General features: G+C 47.3%; 1 protein-coding gene across 1 annotated transcript in view; it reads right to left on the bottom strand.

Annotated features, from left to right (window-relative positions):
• LOC127909502 (sushi domain-containing protein 6-like) overlaps nt 1-16,355 on the bottom strand; it is a 61,088-nt gene extending 44,733 nt beyond the window's left edge. Inside the window, exon 1 of the mRNA XM_052471371.1 lies at nt 16,111-16,355. The gene's annotated coding sequence lies outside the window, so the exon portion shown is untranslated. The remainder of the gene's footprint in view (nt 1-16,110) is intronic.
• Between the last annotated feature and the right edge of the window lie 2,618 nt (nt 16,356-18,973).

Here is an 18,973-nt window from a genome sequence, read left to right as displayed (position 1 = left end):
ATTTGGGAAAAAAGTCACACAATTTAATTTTATTCTTTTATTATTTTATTCGCACTCTGGTTGCTACGCTTCCCGTGGAGAGAGAGAGAGAAACAATTGCATTGCTGCTCTGCTTGTGTAGCAAGCAAATTAGGAGATATCGAAATCAATGGACGGAATTCAAATAAAACTAAAAGTGAAACAAGAAGGAAAGGCTACAACATCCAAAAGACCAAACAAATAGGTTGCTACATATAATCTGAATGGAGTTATTCGTAGGCGTTAACTGTAGAATGGTAAGAAGTACAGTAATGTTATAACTATCCTCAATTAGCTAGCTTCTCTCGGTATGATGTAGTCCAGACAGGTAGGCCTACTACGTCATCAGATGGGATGATAAATAACTGGCATGAAGCTAGTCTAGCGCGAGTGAGTTAACAGTGTTTGTGGTCTCTCTCTGTGCCTGCCAAGGTGCTCCGAGTCTCATGCATCTGATTTCACGCACAGAGCCCCCCTCTCTAATAGCCTATACACTCTCTCTCTCTCTCTCTCTCTCTCTCTCTCTCTCTCTCTCTCTCTCTCTCTCTCTCTCTCTCTCTCTCTCTCTCTCTCTCTCTCTCTCTCTCTCTCTCTCTCTCTCTCTCTCTATTGGCATGATAAACATGTTTACATTGCCAAAGCAATGTTACCTCTAGTTAACAAAGTAGCAAAACAATTTGTTTTTCTGCTGCTTCCCTCACTCGGTCTGGTTGTCCCTCGGTAAAGTGTTTAGATACTGGTTAGAGGGACAGTAGAGCACTGAGTACCGGGCCTTTAGCGAGGGCTCTTAGTAAATTGGGTAGGCTACCCATCAGCGCCATTAATTTGCTCAGTTTTGGATGGGATTACTACGACCATGACACGTGACTGCCGGTGTGTCATTAATACGGGCACCGCGACAGCTCTACTCTGAACTCTGAACAGCACGTTACAGTTGGATTAATGAGCCGGTGGATGACAGACAGTGTGCCGATCTCCCTCTCAGAACAAGAAAGAGAGACCATAGCCTGGCAATAGAGACAGGGCACCATAGAAAAACATGGAAGCTCAGAGAAGACTTTGAAAAGCACTGTGGGTCGGGTGAAGTAGAGTACGAGCTACACTTCCTGCTCCTCTGCTCCAAATATAACTTAGAGAAACTTCAGTATTCACACCCCTTCACTTTTTCTACATTTTGTTGTGTTACAAAGTAGGATTCAAATAGATTTAAATTGTATTTTTTTTTTGTCAACAAATCTACATAAAATACACTAATCGAGGATTTTTTAAATTTTTTATTATTATTTTTACAAATGTTATAATTTATAAATTGATTAGATAAGTATTCAACCTCCTGAGTCAGTATCACCGTTTCCAGCAATGAAGTCTTTCTGGGTTCATCTTTAAGAGCTTTGTACACCTGGATTGTACATTCTTCAAGCTCTTGAGTGTCGTATAAACTCTGTCAACACACCCATTTTAAAGTCTTTATTTAACCAGGCAAGTCAGTTAAGAACAGCAGGTTAACTGCCTGTTCAGGGGCAGAACAACAGATTTGTACCTCGTCATCTCGGGGATTCGAACTTGCAACCTTCCGGTTACTAGTCCAATATTCTAACCACTGGGCTACCCTGCCATCTTGCTATAGATTCAAGTCTATTTGAGTCAAAACTGTATCTAGGCCACTCGGGAAACATTCAATGTCGTCTTGGTAAGCAACTCCAGTGTATATTTGGCCTTGTGTTTTAGGTTATCGTCTTGCTGAAAGGGGAATTTGTCTCCCCGTGTCTGTTGTAAAGCAGACGGTAGGACCAGAAGGATTACCTTAGATACCGCAGATAGATACCGCAGATAGATACCGCAGATAGATACCGCAGATAGATACCGCAGATAATTGTCTGTGTGGGGTAGAGACAAGGCATATAATTAACACTCGCCACCAGCTAAATGTGGGTAGATTGAGGCATTAGCGGGTAAGAATGTCTATTTCACACGTTGGCGGGTGGTCAATTTGCAGGGGCTCTACAGTGCGAGAGAATACATTCGCGAATAAAAAGTCCAAATTCAAGTGTGAGAGCAGCAGAGTTGCAGCAGAGAAATGCTGCAAGTCGTCTGCTGTTTTCGTTTCATAGCTGCTAATCGCACAAAGAAACAAGAATCATGTAATCCCACCTCACGCAGCAAAATCATTTTACTCTAAAGTCTACGAAGTGAGACTCTGTCCTCGTGTTTTCTGCCTATTTACATAGTTTTGTTCTCAGTTGTTTTTCACCGTTAGTTAGAGTCTGCTGCTTCGACTTATAGCAAAGACGCCCTATTCAGATCCCATTTCTCTCTCTCTCACGCACGCACGCACGCACACAAACACACACACACACACACACACACACACACACACACACGCACGCACACACACACACACACACACACACACACACACACACACACACACACACACACACACACACACACACACACACACACACACACACACACACACACACACACACACACACACACACACACGCACGGTAACCTCCAACCCTTAACGTGGGCAGCTGAACATTTGGTCTCACCTGATATTTTGGAGTCCGATCACAAAACAAGGCAGCAGCTACCCTTGCTGGGTATCCAGACAAATTAAGGCAGTTCATACAATTGTAATCACCAAATTACAAATCACCAAATTCTTATCGGCAGACTCAACAGCCTCGGTTTTTCGGATGACTGCCTTGCCTGGTTCACCAATTACTTTGCAGACAGAGTTCAGTGTGTCAAATCAGAGGGCATGCTGTCCGGTCCTCTGGCAGTCTCTATGGGGGTGCCACAGGGTTCAATTCTCGGTTCACTCTTTTCTCTGTATATATCAATGATGTTGCTCTTGCTGCGGGCGATTCCCTGATCCACCTCTACGCAGACGACACCATTCTATATACTTTCGGCCCGTCATTGGACACTGTGCTATCCAACCTCCAAACGAGCTTCAATGCCATACAGCACTCCTTCCGTGGCCTCCAACTGCTCTTAAACCCGAGTAAAACCAAATGCATGCTTTTCATCCCGATCGCTGCCTGCACCCGCATGCCCGACTAGCATCACCACCCTGGATGGTTCCAACCTTGAATATGTGGACATCTATAAGTACCCAGGTGTCTGGCTAGACTGCAAACTCTCCTTCCAGACTCACATCAAACATCTCCAATCAAAAATCAAATCCCAGAGTCGGCCTTTCTATTCCCAGGCCAAAGCCTCCTTCACTCACGCTGCCAAGCTTACCTAGTAAAACTGACTATCCTACCGATCCTCGATCTCCCAGGCCGATGTCATCTACAAAATGGCTTCCAACACTCTACTCAACAAACTGGATGCAGTCTACCACAGTGCCATCCGTTTTGTCACTAAAGCACCTTATACCACCCACCACTGCGACTTGTATGCTCTAGTCGGCTGGCCCTCACTACATATTCGTCGCCAGACCCACTGGCTCCAGGTCATCTACAAGTCCATGCTAGGTAAAGCTCCGCCTTATCTCAGTTCACTGGTCACGATGGCAACACCCATCCGATAGATGAGCTCCAGCAGGTGTATCTCACTGATCATCCCTAAAGCCAACACCTCATTTGGCCGCCTTTCGTTCCAGTACTCTGCTGCCTGTGACTGGAACGAATTGCAAAAATCGCTGAAGTTGGAGACTTTTATCTCCCTCACCAACTTCAAACATCAGCTATCCGAGCAGCTAACCGATCGCTGCAGCTGTACATAGTCTATAGGTAAATAGCTCACCCTTTTTCACCTACCTCATTCCCATACTGTTTTTATACTGTTTTTATTTATTTACTTTTCTGCTCTTTTGCACACCAATATCTCTACCTGTACATGCCCATCTGATCATTTATCACTCCAGTGTTAATCTGCAAAATTGTATTATTCGCCTACCTCCTCATGCCTTTTGCACACATTGTATATAGACTGCCCATTCTTTTCTACTGTGTTATTGACTTGCTAATTGTTTACTCCATGTGTAACTCTGTGTTGTCTGTTCACACTGCTATGCTTTATCTTGGCCAGGTCGCAGTTGCAAATGAGAACTTGTTCTCAACTAGCCTACCTGGTTAAATAAAGGTGAAATAAAATAAAATAAAATAAAAATGTAATTATGGCACAAAAAATACAAATATATTACTGTAAAAAAAGAAAAAGAACTACCTGCCACAGTGGTGGGCCAAAAAGTTAATTTTATGATTGTTTTTGCTGATATATATATTCTTATTACTATTGTTGTTGTTGCTTAAATATATCGTTCATTTCTGTAATACTTCATCTACATTGCTTTGGCAACAGTGGCAACCACCCATTCATGCCAAAAAAACATGTATTGAATTGAGTGAAAGACACTCCAGACACAGGCCTACTTCTCATCCCAGGCCTACGTCTCATCCCAGGCCTAGGTCTCATCCCAGGCCTACGTCTCATCCCAGGCCTACGTCTCATCCCAGGCCTACGTCTCATCCCAGGCCTACGTCTCATCCCAGGCCTACGTCTCATCCCAGGCCTACGTCTCATCCCAGGCCTACGTCTCATCCCAGGCCTACGTCTCATCCCAGGCCTACGTCTCATCCCAGGCCTACGTCTCATCCCAGGCCTACGTCTCATCCCAGGCCTACGTCTCATCCCAGGCCTACGTCTCATCCCAGGCCTACGTCTCATCCCAGGCCTACGTCTCATCCCAGGCCTACGTCTCATCCCAGGGTAACGTCTCATCCCAGGGTAACGTCTCATCCCAGGCCTACGTTTCATCCCAGGCCTACGTCTCATCCCAGGCCTACGTTTCATCCCAGGCCTACGTCTCATCCCAGGCCTATGTCTCATCCCAGGCCTATGTCTCATCCCAGGCCTACGTCTCATCCCAGGCCTACGTCTCATCCCAGGCCTACATTTCATCCCAGGCCTACGCATCATCCCAGGCCTAGGTCTCATCCCAGGCCTACGTCTCATCCCAGGCCTACGTCTCATCCCAGGCCTACGTCTCATCCCAGGCCTACATCTCATCCCAGGCCTACGCATCATCCCAGGCCTAGGTCTCATCCCAGGCCTAGGTCTCATCCCAGGCCTACGTCTCATCCCAGGCCTACATCTCATCCCAGGCCTACATCTCATCCCAGGCCTACGCATCATCCCAGGCCTAGGTCTCATCCCAGGCCTAGGTCTCATCCCAGGCCTATGTTTCCTATTACAGAGAACATCGGTTTTAATCGCCATCATCAATATGAAATTCCTCTGATCTCTACTGCTGTGGATTTAATGAAGCAGCCATTCTGCACTGTGATGGCTCCGCTGGGAAATATAGTACTCCAATCTACTGGGATTCATGAGACAGGGAGAGGTCATCTACTGGGATAGATGAGACAGGGAGAGGTCATCTACTGGGATAGATGAGACAGGGAGAGGTCATCTACTGGGATAGATGAGACAGGGAGAGGTCATCTACTGGGATAGATGAGACAGGGAGAGGTCATCTACTGGGATAGATGAGACAGGGAGAGGTCATCTACTGGGATAGATGAGACAGGGAGAGGTCATCTACTGGAATAGATGAGACAGGGAGAGGTCATCTACTGGAATAGATGAGACAGGGAGAGGTCATCTACTGGGATAGATGAGACAGGGAGAGGTCATCTACTGGGATAGATGAGACAGGGAGAGGTCATCTACTGGAATAGATGAGACAGGGAGAGGTCATCTACTGGGATAGATGAGACAGGGAGAGGTCATCTACTGGGATAGATGAGAAAGAGGGAGAGGTCATCTACTGGGATAGATGAGACAGGGAGAGGTCATCTACTGGGATAGATGAGACAGGGAGAGGTCATCTACTGGGATAGATGAGACAGGGAGAGGTCATCTACTGGGATAGATGAGACAGGGAGAGGTCATCTACTGGGATAGATGAGACAGGGAGAGGTCATCTACTGGAATAGATGAGACAGGGAGAGGTCATCTACTGGGATAGATGAGACAGGGAGAGGTCATCTACTGGGATAGATGAGACAGGGAGAGGTCATCTACTGGGATAGATGAGACAGGGAGAGGTCATCTACTGGGATAGATGAGAAAGAGGGAGAGGTAAAGGAAAACGGAGAAAGAGTGAGGGAAAAAAACAGACGAGAGAAACAGAGCGAGACAGAAACTACCCGTAGTCCCCCTCCCTCCCTCAGAGACACTACCCTTAGCCCCCCTCCCTCGGAGACACTACCCTTAGCCCCCCCTCCCTCAGAGACACTACCCTTAGCCCCCCCTCCCTCAGAGACACTACCCTTAGCCCCCCCTCCCTCAGAGACACTACCCTTAGCCTTCCCCTCCCTCAGAGACACTACCCTTAGCCCCCCCTCCCTCAGAGACACTACCCTTAGCCTTCCCCTCCCTCAGAGACACTACCCTTAGCCCCCCCTCCCTCAGAGACACTACCCTTAGCCCCCCCCTCCCTCAGAGACACTACCCTTAGCCCCCCCTCCCTCAGAGACACACCCTTAGCCCCCCTCCCTCAGAGACACTACCCTTACCCCCCCTCCCTCAGAGACACTACCCTTAGCCCCCTCCCTCAGAGACACTACCCTTACCACCCCCCCCTCCCTCAGAGACACTACCCTTAGCCCCCTCCCTCAGAGACACTACCCTTAGCCCCCCCTCCCTCAGAGACACTACCCTTAGCCCCCCCTCCCTCAGAGACACTACCCTTAGCCCCCCCTCCCTCAGAGACACTACCCTTAGCCCCCCCTCCCTCAGAGACACTACCCTTAGCCCCCCCTCCCTCAGAGAAACTACAGGTAACACTCAGCGGATAAAAAAACTAATAGGAGAAAACAAATCCACATCAACATCATTAACACAAATGAGATCCAGGTGTAGTACCTTCATTAGTGGGTAGCGATTAGGGAGCGATAGCCTAGTGTTCGGCTGTATTAGTCAGCAGTCAGTGGCAATAGCAGTCTCGCCTGGCAGGCAGTTTGCCTCAGGAGAGTAGAGGACAGTGGGCCTTATAGCGAATAGCATGGAGCTGCTGAGCTGAACAGAACAGAGCAGGGGGGGAAATGTGAATGGATTCCTTTTCTGCTGCATGGCAGATGGCACCAGAACAGAGGCCCGGTAGGTAACGGCAAGACACACACGCACGCACGCACGCACGCACGCACACACGCACACGCACACACACACACACACACACACACACACACACACACACACACACACACACACACACACACACACACACACACACCTTGTGGAACATGAAAATCTGTTCTGATCCCCGGTAGAATGACAGAGTTACCTGCACACCGGCTGGTGGGAGGTGGTAAACGGTCTACGCTGGCACTACATCGTGCCAAGGGGCCATAGTCTGAACAGAACAGCCAACATCATCATCATCATCATCATCATCATCATCATCATCATCACCATCATCACACTTGCAATGCACTCTGGGATATTCTGTAGAGCTTTGTTGACGTAGATAAGGACAAGATGGCCCGCCTCTCTAACCAACAAAGAAACAAAAACACACACAATCCACATCAACTGTCATATTGTGTTCAGAGAACCTCTTCAGGTGTAGCCGAGCTGTTTGCATAGCAGGGCTGCTGCCATATTTGTGAAGGGAAGCCGAAAGCAGAATGAGCTTGGTTACTTTCTCAAGCCTGAGAATGTGATGAACCCAAAGTTGCGAAATTCTGCAACACAAAGCAGCCTGATTGGCCTGTAGGAATAAGATGACCAGGAGTGTGAAGGGACATTTTTTTTTGTTTTACCTTGTGAATATATTGTGTGTAACCTATTTTCTGAGTCATTATTGATCTTTTACATTCCTAAAATCGTTTGACGTCGTATCTGCCTCCTCCAAGGTCTTCTCATGTTGCCCTCTGCAGAGTAAGGTAGCGTGCTGCGTGATCTAGGATGGCAGGATGGCATCACCACACGGCCTGCTACTGTAGATTGTCTGATATGAACACTGAATCACGTTAATGATTATAACTGTGTAATAAGACAGTCAAACTACCACGTCGCCTAGTCATCATACCACCACCACGTCGCCTAGTCATCATACCACCACCACCACGTCGCCTAGTCATCATACCACCACCACGTCGCCTAGTCATCATACCACCACCACGTCGCCTAGTCATCATACCACCACCACCATGTCACCTAGTCATCATACCACCACCACGTCGCCTAGATATCATACCACCACCACCACCACGTCGCCTAGATATCATACCACCACCACCACGTCGCCTAGTCATCATACCACCACCACCACGTCGCCTAGTCATCATACCACCACCACCACGTCGCCTAGTCATCATACCACCACCACCACGTCGCCTAGTCATCATACCACCACCACCACGTCGCCTAGTCATCATACCACCACCACCACGTCGCCTAGTCATCATACCACCACCACGTCGCCTAGTCATCATACCACCACCACGTCGCCTAGTCATCATACCACCACCACGTCGCCTAGATATCATACCACCACCACCACGTCGCCTAGTCATCATACCACCACCACGTCGCCTAGTCATCATACCACCACCACGTCGCCTAGATATCATACCACCACCACCATGTCACCTAGTCATCATACCACCACCACGTCACCTAGTCATCATACCACCACCACGTCGCCTAGTCATCATACCACCACCACCATGTCGCCTAGTCATCATAGTCCACCACCATGTCACCTAGTCATCATACCACCACCATGTCGCCTAGTCATCATACCACCACCACCACGTCGCCTAGATATCATACCACCACCACCACGTCGCCTAGATATCATACCACCACCACCATGTCACCTAGTCATCATACCACCACCACCATGTCGCCTAGTCATCATACCACCACCATGTCACCTAGTCATCATACCACCACCACGTCACCTAGATCATCATACCACCACCACCACGTCGCCTAGTCATCATACCACCACCACCACGTCGCCTAGTCATCATACCACCACCACCATGTCACCTAGTCATCATACCACCACCATGTCACCTAGTCATCATACCACCACCACGTCACCTAGTCATCATACCACCACCACCATGTCACCTAGTCATCATACCACCACCACCATGTCACCTAGTCATCATACCACCACCACCATGTCACCTAGTCATCATACCACCACCATGTCACCTAGTCATCATACCACCACCACGTCGCCTAGTCATCATACCACCACCACGTCGCCTAGTCATCATACCACCACCACGTCGCCTAGTCATCATACCACCACCACCACGTCGCCTAGTCATCATACCACCACCACCACGTCGCCTAGTCATCATACCACCACCACGTCACCTAGTCATCATACCACCACCACGTCACCTAGTCATCATACCACCACCACGTCGCCTAGTCATCATACCACCACCACCACGTCGCCTAGTCATCATACCACCACCACCACGTCGCCTAGTCATCATACCACCACCACATCGCCTAGTCATCATACCACCACCACGTCGCCTAGTCATCATACTACCACCACCACGTCGCCTAGTCATCATACCACCACCACGTCGCCTAGTCATCATACTACCACCACCACATCGCCTAGTCATCATACCACCACCACCACCACGTCGCCTAGTCATCATACCACCACCACGTCGCCTAGTCATCATACCACCACCACGTCGTCTAGTAGTCGTACTGACACATAACCTAATATTGCTCTGCTCCTAACGCACAGCCTTTCCGTTGAGCTCTGCTCTCAGTTGGCCCTTCAAGAAAGCATTGTAAGCATTGTTTTGGCCTTTGTCGTCAACGTCTTCTTAAGGAACGTAACACAATGGCAATAGAAATGATTGTTTCCTGGTTTTATACTGTGAGCAACACCTTCAAAGTTTGAACAAACCGGCCTATCAACAGACCACTTCCTGAATCAAACAGTCTGGGCCCCAACAGAACACTTCCTGAATCAAACAGTCTGGGCCCCAACAGAACACTTCCTGAATCAAACAGTCTGGGCCCCAACAGAACACTTCCTGAATCAAACAGTCTGGGCCCCAACAGAACACTTCCTGAATCAAACAGTCTGGGCCCCAACAGAACACTTCCTGAATCAAACAGTCTGGTCATCCCAACAGAACACTTCCTGAATCAAACAGTCTGGGCCCCAACAGAACACTTCCTGAATCAAACAGTCTGGGCCCCAACAGAACACTTCCTGAATCAAACAGTCTGGGCCCCAACAGAACACTTCCTGAATCAAATAGTCTGGGGCCCAACAGAACACTTCCTGAATCAAACAGTCTGGGCCCCAACAGAACACTTCCTGAATCAAACAGTCTGGGCCCCAACAGAACACTTCCTGAATCAAACAGTCTGGGCCCCAACAGAACACTTCCTGAATCAAACAGTCTGGGCCCCAACAGAACACTTCCTGAATCAAACAGTCTGGGCCCCAGACTTACAATACAACTGTCAATGAAACGGATATGTCACTGGAAATAAATTGGTACAAAAACCGAAATAATTAATTTAGCATAGTTGTCTGAATTGGTGCCCGCAACTGATGTGATTCTGGATGTTGTGTCATAGATGAGTAAGTTCATTTTATAACTCATGTAATCTCGTGACAGACGAAACAGACTATCTAGTCCGCGAGCAGGTGAGATTTGGTTCTGGGTGCCCAAAATTACAACCCATGTTCCTGAATATCAAATTGAATCCTCAGAAGAAATAAACATGGTCCCTGGTCAGCGCATGGTGAGGTCAGTACAGTGTTTTCAGTCTGAAATCTGATGGCCTGCTTGTAGCTTCTAACATCTCGGTCCTGTCCCATATGACTACTCTATTCCCTATATAGGCTAGTGCACTACTTTTGACAACGGCCTATAGGCCTCTGGTCAAAAGTAGCACATTTTATAGGGAAAGTAGTGCACTGTATAGGGAATAGGCTGCCATTTGGGACACAGCCCGGCCTCTGGTCAAAAGTAGCACATTATATAGGGAAAGTAGTGCACTGTATAGGGAATAGGCTGCCATTTGGGACACAGACCGAAAGCTATCGGTCCTACTCAGTCCTACTCTACTGTCACCTGAATGCTGCTGTAAGTGAGTTCTACTCTACTATCACATGAATGCTGCTGTAAGTGAGTTCTACTCTACTATCACCTGAATGCTGCTGTAAGTGAGTTCTACTCTACCATCACATGAATGCTGCTGTAAGTGAGTTCTACTCTACCATCACCTGAATGCTGCTGTAAGTGAGTTCTACTCTACTATCACATGAATGCTGCTGTAAGTGAGTTCTACTCTACTATCACCTGAATGCCGCTGTGAGTTCTACTCTACTATCACATGAATGCTGCTGTAAGTGAGTCCTACTCTACTATCAACTGAATGCTGCTGTAAGTGAGTTCTACTCTACTATCACCTGAATGCTGCTGTAAGTGAGTTCTACTCTACTATCACTTGAATGCTGCTGTAAGTGAGTTCTACTCTACCATCACATGAATGCTGCTGTAAGTGAGTTCTTCTACTATCACCTGAATGCTGCTGTAAGTGAGAACTGTCACATGAATGCTGCTGTAAGTGAGTTCTACTCTACTATCACCTGAATGCTGCTGTAAGTGAGTTCTACTCTACTATCACCTGAATGCCGCTGTGAGTTCTACTCTACTATCACATGAATGCTGCTGTAAGTGAGTCCTACTCTACTATCAACTGAATGCTGCTGTAAGTGAGTTCTACTCTACTATCACCTGAATGCTGCTGTAAGTGAGTTCTACTCTACTATCACTTGAATGCTGCTGTAAGTGAGTTCTACTCTACCATCACATGAATGCTGCTGTAAGTGAGTTCTACTCTACTATCACCTGAATGCTGCTGTAAGTGAGTTCTACTCTACTATCACCTGAATGCTGCTGTAAGTTAGTTCTACTCTACTATCACCTGAATGCTGCTGTAAGTGAGTTCTACTCTACTATCACCTGAATGCTGCTGTAAGTGAGTTCTACTCTACTATCACCTGAATGCTGCTGTAAGTGAGTTCTACTCTACTATCACCTGAATGCTGCTGTAAGTGAGTTATACTCTACCATCACATGATTGCTGATTGCTGCTGTAAATCAGATTACAAGGTCAGTAAAATCCCGGTGGAAATTGGGTCTAATGTCAAAGAGCTTTTTGAAAAAAGGAACATTCTTAATGTGCTGTTCTCCTCAACTCCTCCCTCAGAGAAAAGTGGGCCTGATGTTTGTCAACAACATGAGGTATCCTTATCTTGTTCACCAGTCAGTCATGTGAGCCTAATGTATATTGGCACAACACGCCTAAGGATCTCAACTTCTGAAGGAGGGAGGGAAATAGAGGATAGAGGGATGGGAGGGGAGTGAGAGAGACTTGGGGAAGAAAAACTCCTCCACTCCAATGTGCTGTGGTTTCCCTGCTGCCCATGGCTTCTAGAGCACAAAGACAGAAGGGGGAGAGAGAGAGCAGGGGAGAGAGAGAGCAGGCAGGGGAGAGAGAGAGCAGGCAGGGGAGAGAGAGCAGGGGAGAGAAAGCAGGGGAGAAAGAGAGCAGGGGAGAGAAAGCAGGGGAGAGCGAGAGAGCAGGGGAGAGAGAGAGAGAGCAGGGGAGAGAGAGAGCAGGCAGGGGAGAGAGAGAGCAGGGGAGAGAGAGAGAGCAGAGCAGGGGAGAGAGAGAGAGCAGGGGAGAGGGAGAGAGCAGGGGAGAGAGAGAGCAGGCAGGGGAGAGAGAGCAGGGGAGAGAGAGAGAGCAGGCAGGACAGAGAGCACAGGCAGGAGAGAGAGAGCAGGGGAGAGAGAGAGTAGGGGAGAGAGAGAGTAGGGGAGAGAGAGAGAGCAGGCAGGAGAGAGTAGGGAGAGAGAGAGTAGGGGAGAGAGAGAGAGCAGGGGAGAGAGAGTAGGGGAGAGCAGGCAGGAGAGAGAGTAGGGGAGAGAGAGAGTAGGGGAGAGAGGGAGTAGGGGGAGAGAGAGCAGGGGGAGAGAGAGTAGGGGAGACAGAGAGAGCAGGCAGGAGAGAGAGAGCAGGCAGGGGAGCGAGAGCAGGCAGGAGAGAGAGCAGGAGAGAGAGAGAGAGAGAGAGAGAGAGAGAGAGCAGGCAGGAGTGAGAGAGCAGGCAGGAGAGAGAGAGCAGGCAGGAGAGAGAGCGCATGTAGGAGAGAGAGCGCAGGCAGGAGAGAGAGCAGGAGAGCGAGAGCAGGGGAGAGAGAGAGTAGGGGGAGAGAGAGAGTAGGGGAGAGAGAGAGAGCAGGAGAGAGAGAGTAGGAGAGAGAGAGAGAGAGCAGGAGAGAGAGTAGGGGAGAGAGAGTAGGGGAGAGAGACAGTAGGGGAGAGAGAGAGAGAGAGAGCAGGGGAGAGACAGAGTAGGGGAGAGAGGGAGTAGGGGAGAGAGAGAGTAGGGGGAGAGAGAGAGAGAGCAGGCAGGAGAGAGAGAGAGCAGGCAGGGGAGCGAGAGCAGGCAGGAGAGAGAGAGCAGGAGAGAGAGAGAGCAGGCAGGAGAGAGAGAGCAGGCAGGAGAGAGAGCGCAGGAAGAGAGAGAGAGAGCAGGAAGGAGAGAGAGAGCAGGCAGGAGAGAGAGAGCAGGCAGGAGAGAGAGAGCAGGCAAGAGAGAGAGAGCAGGAGAGAGAGAGCAAGGAGCAGGCAGGAGAGAGAGCAGGCAGGAGAGAGCGAGCAGGCAGGAAAGAGAGAGCAGGCAGGAGAGAGAGAGCAGGCAGGAGAGAGAGAGCAGGAGAGAGAGAGAGCAAGCAGAGAGAGAGAGAGAGCAGGCAGGAGAGAGAGAGCAGGCAGGAGAGAGAGAGAGAGCAGGGAGAGAGAGAGAGAAAGAGAGAGAGCAGGAGAGAGAGAGAGAGAGGGAGAGCAGGCAGGAGAGAAAGATCAGGAGAGAGAGAAAGAGCAGGGGAGAGAGAGAGCAGGGGAGAGAGAGAGCAGGGGAGAGAGAGAACAGGGGAGAGAGAGAGCAGGAGAGAGAGAGAGAGAGAGAGAGAGAGAGAGAGAGAGAGAGAGCGCAGGGGAGAGAGAGAGAGAGAGAGAGAGCACAGGGGGGGAGAGAGAGAGAGCTCAGGGGAGAGAGAGAGAGAGAGAGCCAGGGGAGAGAAGGCATGTGTCTGGAGCTCAAAGAGAGCAGGGAGGAGAGAGGGAGCGAAGGCATGTGTCTGGGAACAGAGCACTCAGTGTGCCAGGGAACAGCCGTGAAGAGATTGCCATCTGATAGGCCTGACTAATGCCTTAAGTTCAGCCCTCTACTCTGATGGAGCTGCCTAGAGCCAGGCTGGGGCTGAGAGGAGAGAACCCAGATTGAGGCATAGAGAAAGAGGCATAAGAGTGAAACGAGAGAGGGGGGCCTTCGTATGGAGAGAGAGACAGCAATGGGAGGGGGAGAAAGAGAAGGAGCAGAGAGGAAGAGGCAACCACCAAATATCTATCCATGAAAATAAGCCTAAGTGAGGAATATTTTATAGAGGTTTTACTCCACCCAAAATCTGTCCACCAACATTTTTGTATGAGGTCAATGAGTGAGTGTCATATTTGGTCAACAAAATGTTTTGTTGCTAATTTGAAACAATATATATTCTACCAAATAAGCATCACTTTGCCCATCCCTGCTCTCTGCTGCCTGCTGTACATGAGAGAGGGTGATGTACTTTTTCTGAGATTTCAAAACTGATTTGTTGCTTATCAAATTCTACTTGCCTACTTTGTTGTCTTAATTGCTCTGTAATGATAAATTACTTTAACTGGGTTGTGATATAACCACAATATGTAAGTCTACCGCTTAAACTAAACATGAAAAGATATACACTAATCTATTAACTGCGCCTAGCAGACTTGGCAAAATGTAAATATAGAACGTCCTCGTACTAGTACAGCTGACGCTGAATCGACACGAGTCACACGCGTTAACACGTGCAACTGTACTGCCAGCTAAACAGAGTGCAGTGCGCATGCCCGAACGACTGTACAGACATCTACATACATTCCTCGGTGTCCACATCACACACACACACACACACACACACACACACACACACACACACACACACACACACACACACACACACACACACACACACACACACACACACACACACACACACACACATTGATACAATGTAATCTACTGAACATTCGGATTTATTGCAACAATGTATCACTAAAAGCGCTAAGATTACAACAATCACACACACACACTGTAGGTTGAAATGCATTGCTAGTGATGTGCTGGCATGTCAGGACATGTCAACATGTAAAACGATTGGGAAATATGACCGAGAGACAATATCACAGCCCTAACGTTACCACAATATAGGTTACTGCTGTAACTGGACAACTAGATAATACATGATCTTCTGTGTAAAACGGATGATCACGTTTATTAGACATAAGGTTACTGTAAAAACAAGGAGTGTGAGTCTGTTGTAGTACCACCCATCTAAAGGAATGGCCAACTTGTATAATCACATAGTTATGTATTTTACGAACTGGTTATCGGTCAGTATTATGGTATCTAGTTTAGTGGGCATTGTAACCCCGGCTAATCATCCACAACACAACGGGGGTCCTTCCTCATTACAATGGTCCTTGGCCGATCTTTCTATCTCTGTTGTGGCAAAAGACACACTGACTGACATGCCATTGTTAGTTTACAAACACTGAAGATCTTTTGAAGGTTCAAATCGCCCGAAAGGTCTGATAGCCTAGAAAATTATAGATCAACACAAAAATCCAAAGTTCAAACCCGCTAACTAGTAACTAGATCTTACATTAGCTAGACAACCTAGTCCCCTAGGACATTGTTGAGCTCACATAGAAGGTTAGTAGTAACTTAGTTATTAACAGACAGATGTTGGCACACAAAAAAAGACAAAACTATTAACAAGTAACATTTGTTTCTGTTTTTCACTGGTTACAAAACATAGAAAATAGGCCTAAACCAAGCAAGAGGCCAACATCAGAATATAATACTGACAGAGAGAGAGAACCGAACAGCGCCAGTATGCAGCACAAGCCAGACAGATGCTGTATGCTTACCGGTAGCTGGAGACAAACAGAAGACACTTACCAACGAAAAGCCTAAATGCCTTCAAGCCCTCCTCTTCGTTCTCACTGTCGGGACATGGACTCAAATCATTCAAATAGACAGACTATTCTCCAAAATGTTAGGTTAAGTGCGAAATGGCTTATTTTTGTATGGTATTGTCGTTTCCTTCGCTTTGTCCCAAAAGCTAACCGGTTTCGTTCTTCTCAGTGTGAGGTAAGCGGAAACACACCAGCTGCCTCGCTTTCGCACGGTGTCCATGGGAAACAGTAGTCGAGACCGCAGTCAGGAAAATGACTGTATATATAAATGAATGATAGAGGCCTCTAGTGGCCAAAAGCACGTATTAGCATGGGAAGCGCCATTGAGGGCCTCCCCAATTTTAATGTAGCCAACTGGATGGGACAGACTTCCAACTCTATTGTCAGATCCCTCCTGGTGGACCCGGTCGGAGTCATGTCCAACCAAGTCATCAGGAGGATTCAGCCAATCGCGAAGAAGAAAATTGACCACTTGAGAAAACCAGCTAGAGAGAATGGGAGAAAATCCCCAAATCCACAAAGCTGGTACAGACATACCCAAGACGACTCAAAGCTCTAATCACTGCAAAGGGTTATTCTACAAAGTATTGACTCAAGCGTGGTTAGAGTGTTGGACTAGTATTGACTCAAGGGTGGTTAGAGCGTTGGACTAGTAACCGGAAGGTTGCAAGTTCAAACCCCCGAGCTGACAAGGTACAAATCTGTCGTTCTGCCCCTGAACAGGCAGTTAACCCACTGTTCCTAGGCCGTCATTGAAAATAAGAATTTGTTCTTAACTGACTTGCCTGGTAAAATAAAAAAATAAACTTACAGTACCAGTCAAAAGTTTGGACACACCTACTCATTCCAGGGTTCTTATTTATGTAGACTATTTTCTACATTGTAGAATAATGGTGAGGGGATCAACATGATGAAATAACACATATGGAATCACATAGTAACCAAAAAAATGTTAAACAAATCCAAATATATTTTATATTTGAGATTCTTCAAAGTAGCCACCCTTTGCCTTGGTGACAGCTTTGCACACTCTTGGCATGGTCTCAATCAGCTTCATGACGAAATGCTTTTCCAAAAGTCTGTAAGGAGTTCCCACATATGATGAGCAATTGTTGCCTGCTTTTCCTTCACTCTGCGGTCCAACTCATCCCAAACCATCTCCATTGGCTTGAGGTCGGGTGATTGTGGAGGACAGGTCATCTGATGCAGCCCTCCATCCCTCTCCTTCTTGGGAAAATAGCCTTTACACAGCCTGGAGTGGAGGTGTGTTGGGTCGTTGTCCTGTTGAAAAACAAATGATAGCGGGACTGAGCACAAACCCGATGGATGGGATGGAAAATCGCTGCAAAATCCTGTGGTAGCCATGCTGGTTAAGTGTGCCTTGAATTCAAAAGAAATCACAGACAGTGTCAGCAGCAAATGAAAAACCACACCCTCACACCTCCTCCTATTATATCAGAGAAGAAGAAGACAGTGCTGCTACAGAGAGAACAATGAGACAGATATTTCACCAGATGTATAAATGTGAAGCATGCGCTATGGCGTTTCCTCTCACTACCAAATATGGTAGTGAGAGGAAGCCCACTGGCCTGCAGTGGGAGAAGATAGATGGATTTTGGCTGAGATTATGCAACTATGACTAATTTGTTCCCATTGGAAATGGCAGGTTGTGGTCTATCTTTGTTTAGTTATACAAATCTTATGTCCTGCCTCACGCTAGCCAATTCCCTGTCGAAACCCAGATGCAGTTTGATTGTCATCTTTAGTAGAGGTCCAATTCCCAAACGTTCAGTGACGTTGCCCCCGAGAGAGAGAGAGAGAGAGAGAGAGAGAGAGAGAGAGAGAGAGAGAGAGAGAGAGAGAGAGAGAGAGAGAGAGAGAGAGAGAGAGAGAGAGAGAGAGAGAGAGAGAAGAACTGTGATTGCTTGTGGGGTTGATATGACCCACAATTTAATGCAAACTGCAGTCACCTGTCATACTCCGGTGCGGCGAAGTGTCAAATGTAATCAACACGACTGCATTTTCTGCATGTTGGCCAAAATGATGATGCTAGCTTGCTAATATATATATATATAAATTACATTGATTTTAGAGTTGGTAAATTGGCTTAGTCTCGTTGTGAGGAGCCTATAAAACGTAACTAGCTTCATAAACATATTTGCTAGAATTCTGAAATTTATTGGAATAAATGATCAAACTCTAAGTTATGGGTAACTGTAGCTAGCTATATTAGCTTGCTAGGTACATTAATAGCTTTAGCGTGGTTGTGTTTAAGCTCAACTTTAAGATTTTCCACCAAGGACGTTGCCTCTCCGATCATAACTTCATTAGCATACTGGTTATTGTTCGGAATTTCGGATGACTGGCGTGCCCAAATTAAACTGCCTGTTACTCAGGCCCAGAAGCTAGGATATGCATATAATTGGTAGCATTGGATAGAAAACACTCTGAAGTGTCTGTCTGTGAGTATAACAGAACTGATATGGCAGGTGAAAACCAGAGGGAAATCCATCCAGATTTGTTTTTTATGAAGTCACACGTGGTGCACGCTCTTCGTTATTTACCAGAAACTTTTTGGATTCATTTGTGTTGAGTGGATTACTGAGATCATTGGCGCCAACTAAACTGACTTTTTTGGATATAAAGAAGGACTTTATCAAACAAAACGACCATTCATTGTGTAGCTGGGACCTTTGGGATTGCAAACAGAGGAAGATCTTCAAAGGTAAGTGATTTATTTAATCGCCATTTGTGATTTTGTGACGCCTGTGCTGGTTGAAAAAGTATTTTGATGTGGGACGCTGTCCTCAGATAATCGCATGGTGTGCTTTTGCCGTAAAGCCTTT

Source organism: Oncorhynchus keta, chromosome 19 (assembly GCF_023373465.1).
Source record: "Oncorhynchus keta strain PuntledgeMale-10-30-2019 chromosome 19, Oket_V2, whole genome shotgun sequence".
Lineage (NCBI taxonomy): Eukaryota > Metazoa > Chordata > Actinopteri > Salmoniformes > Salmonidae > Oncorhynchus > Oncorhynchus keta.
This window is presented reverse-complemented; position numbering and strand designations above follow the sequence as displayed.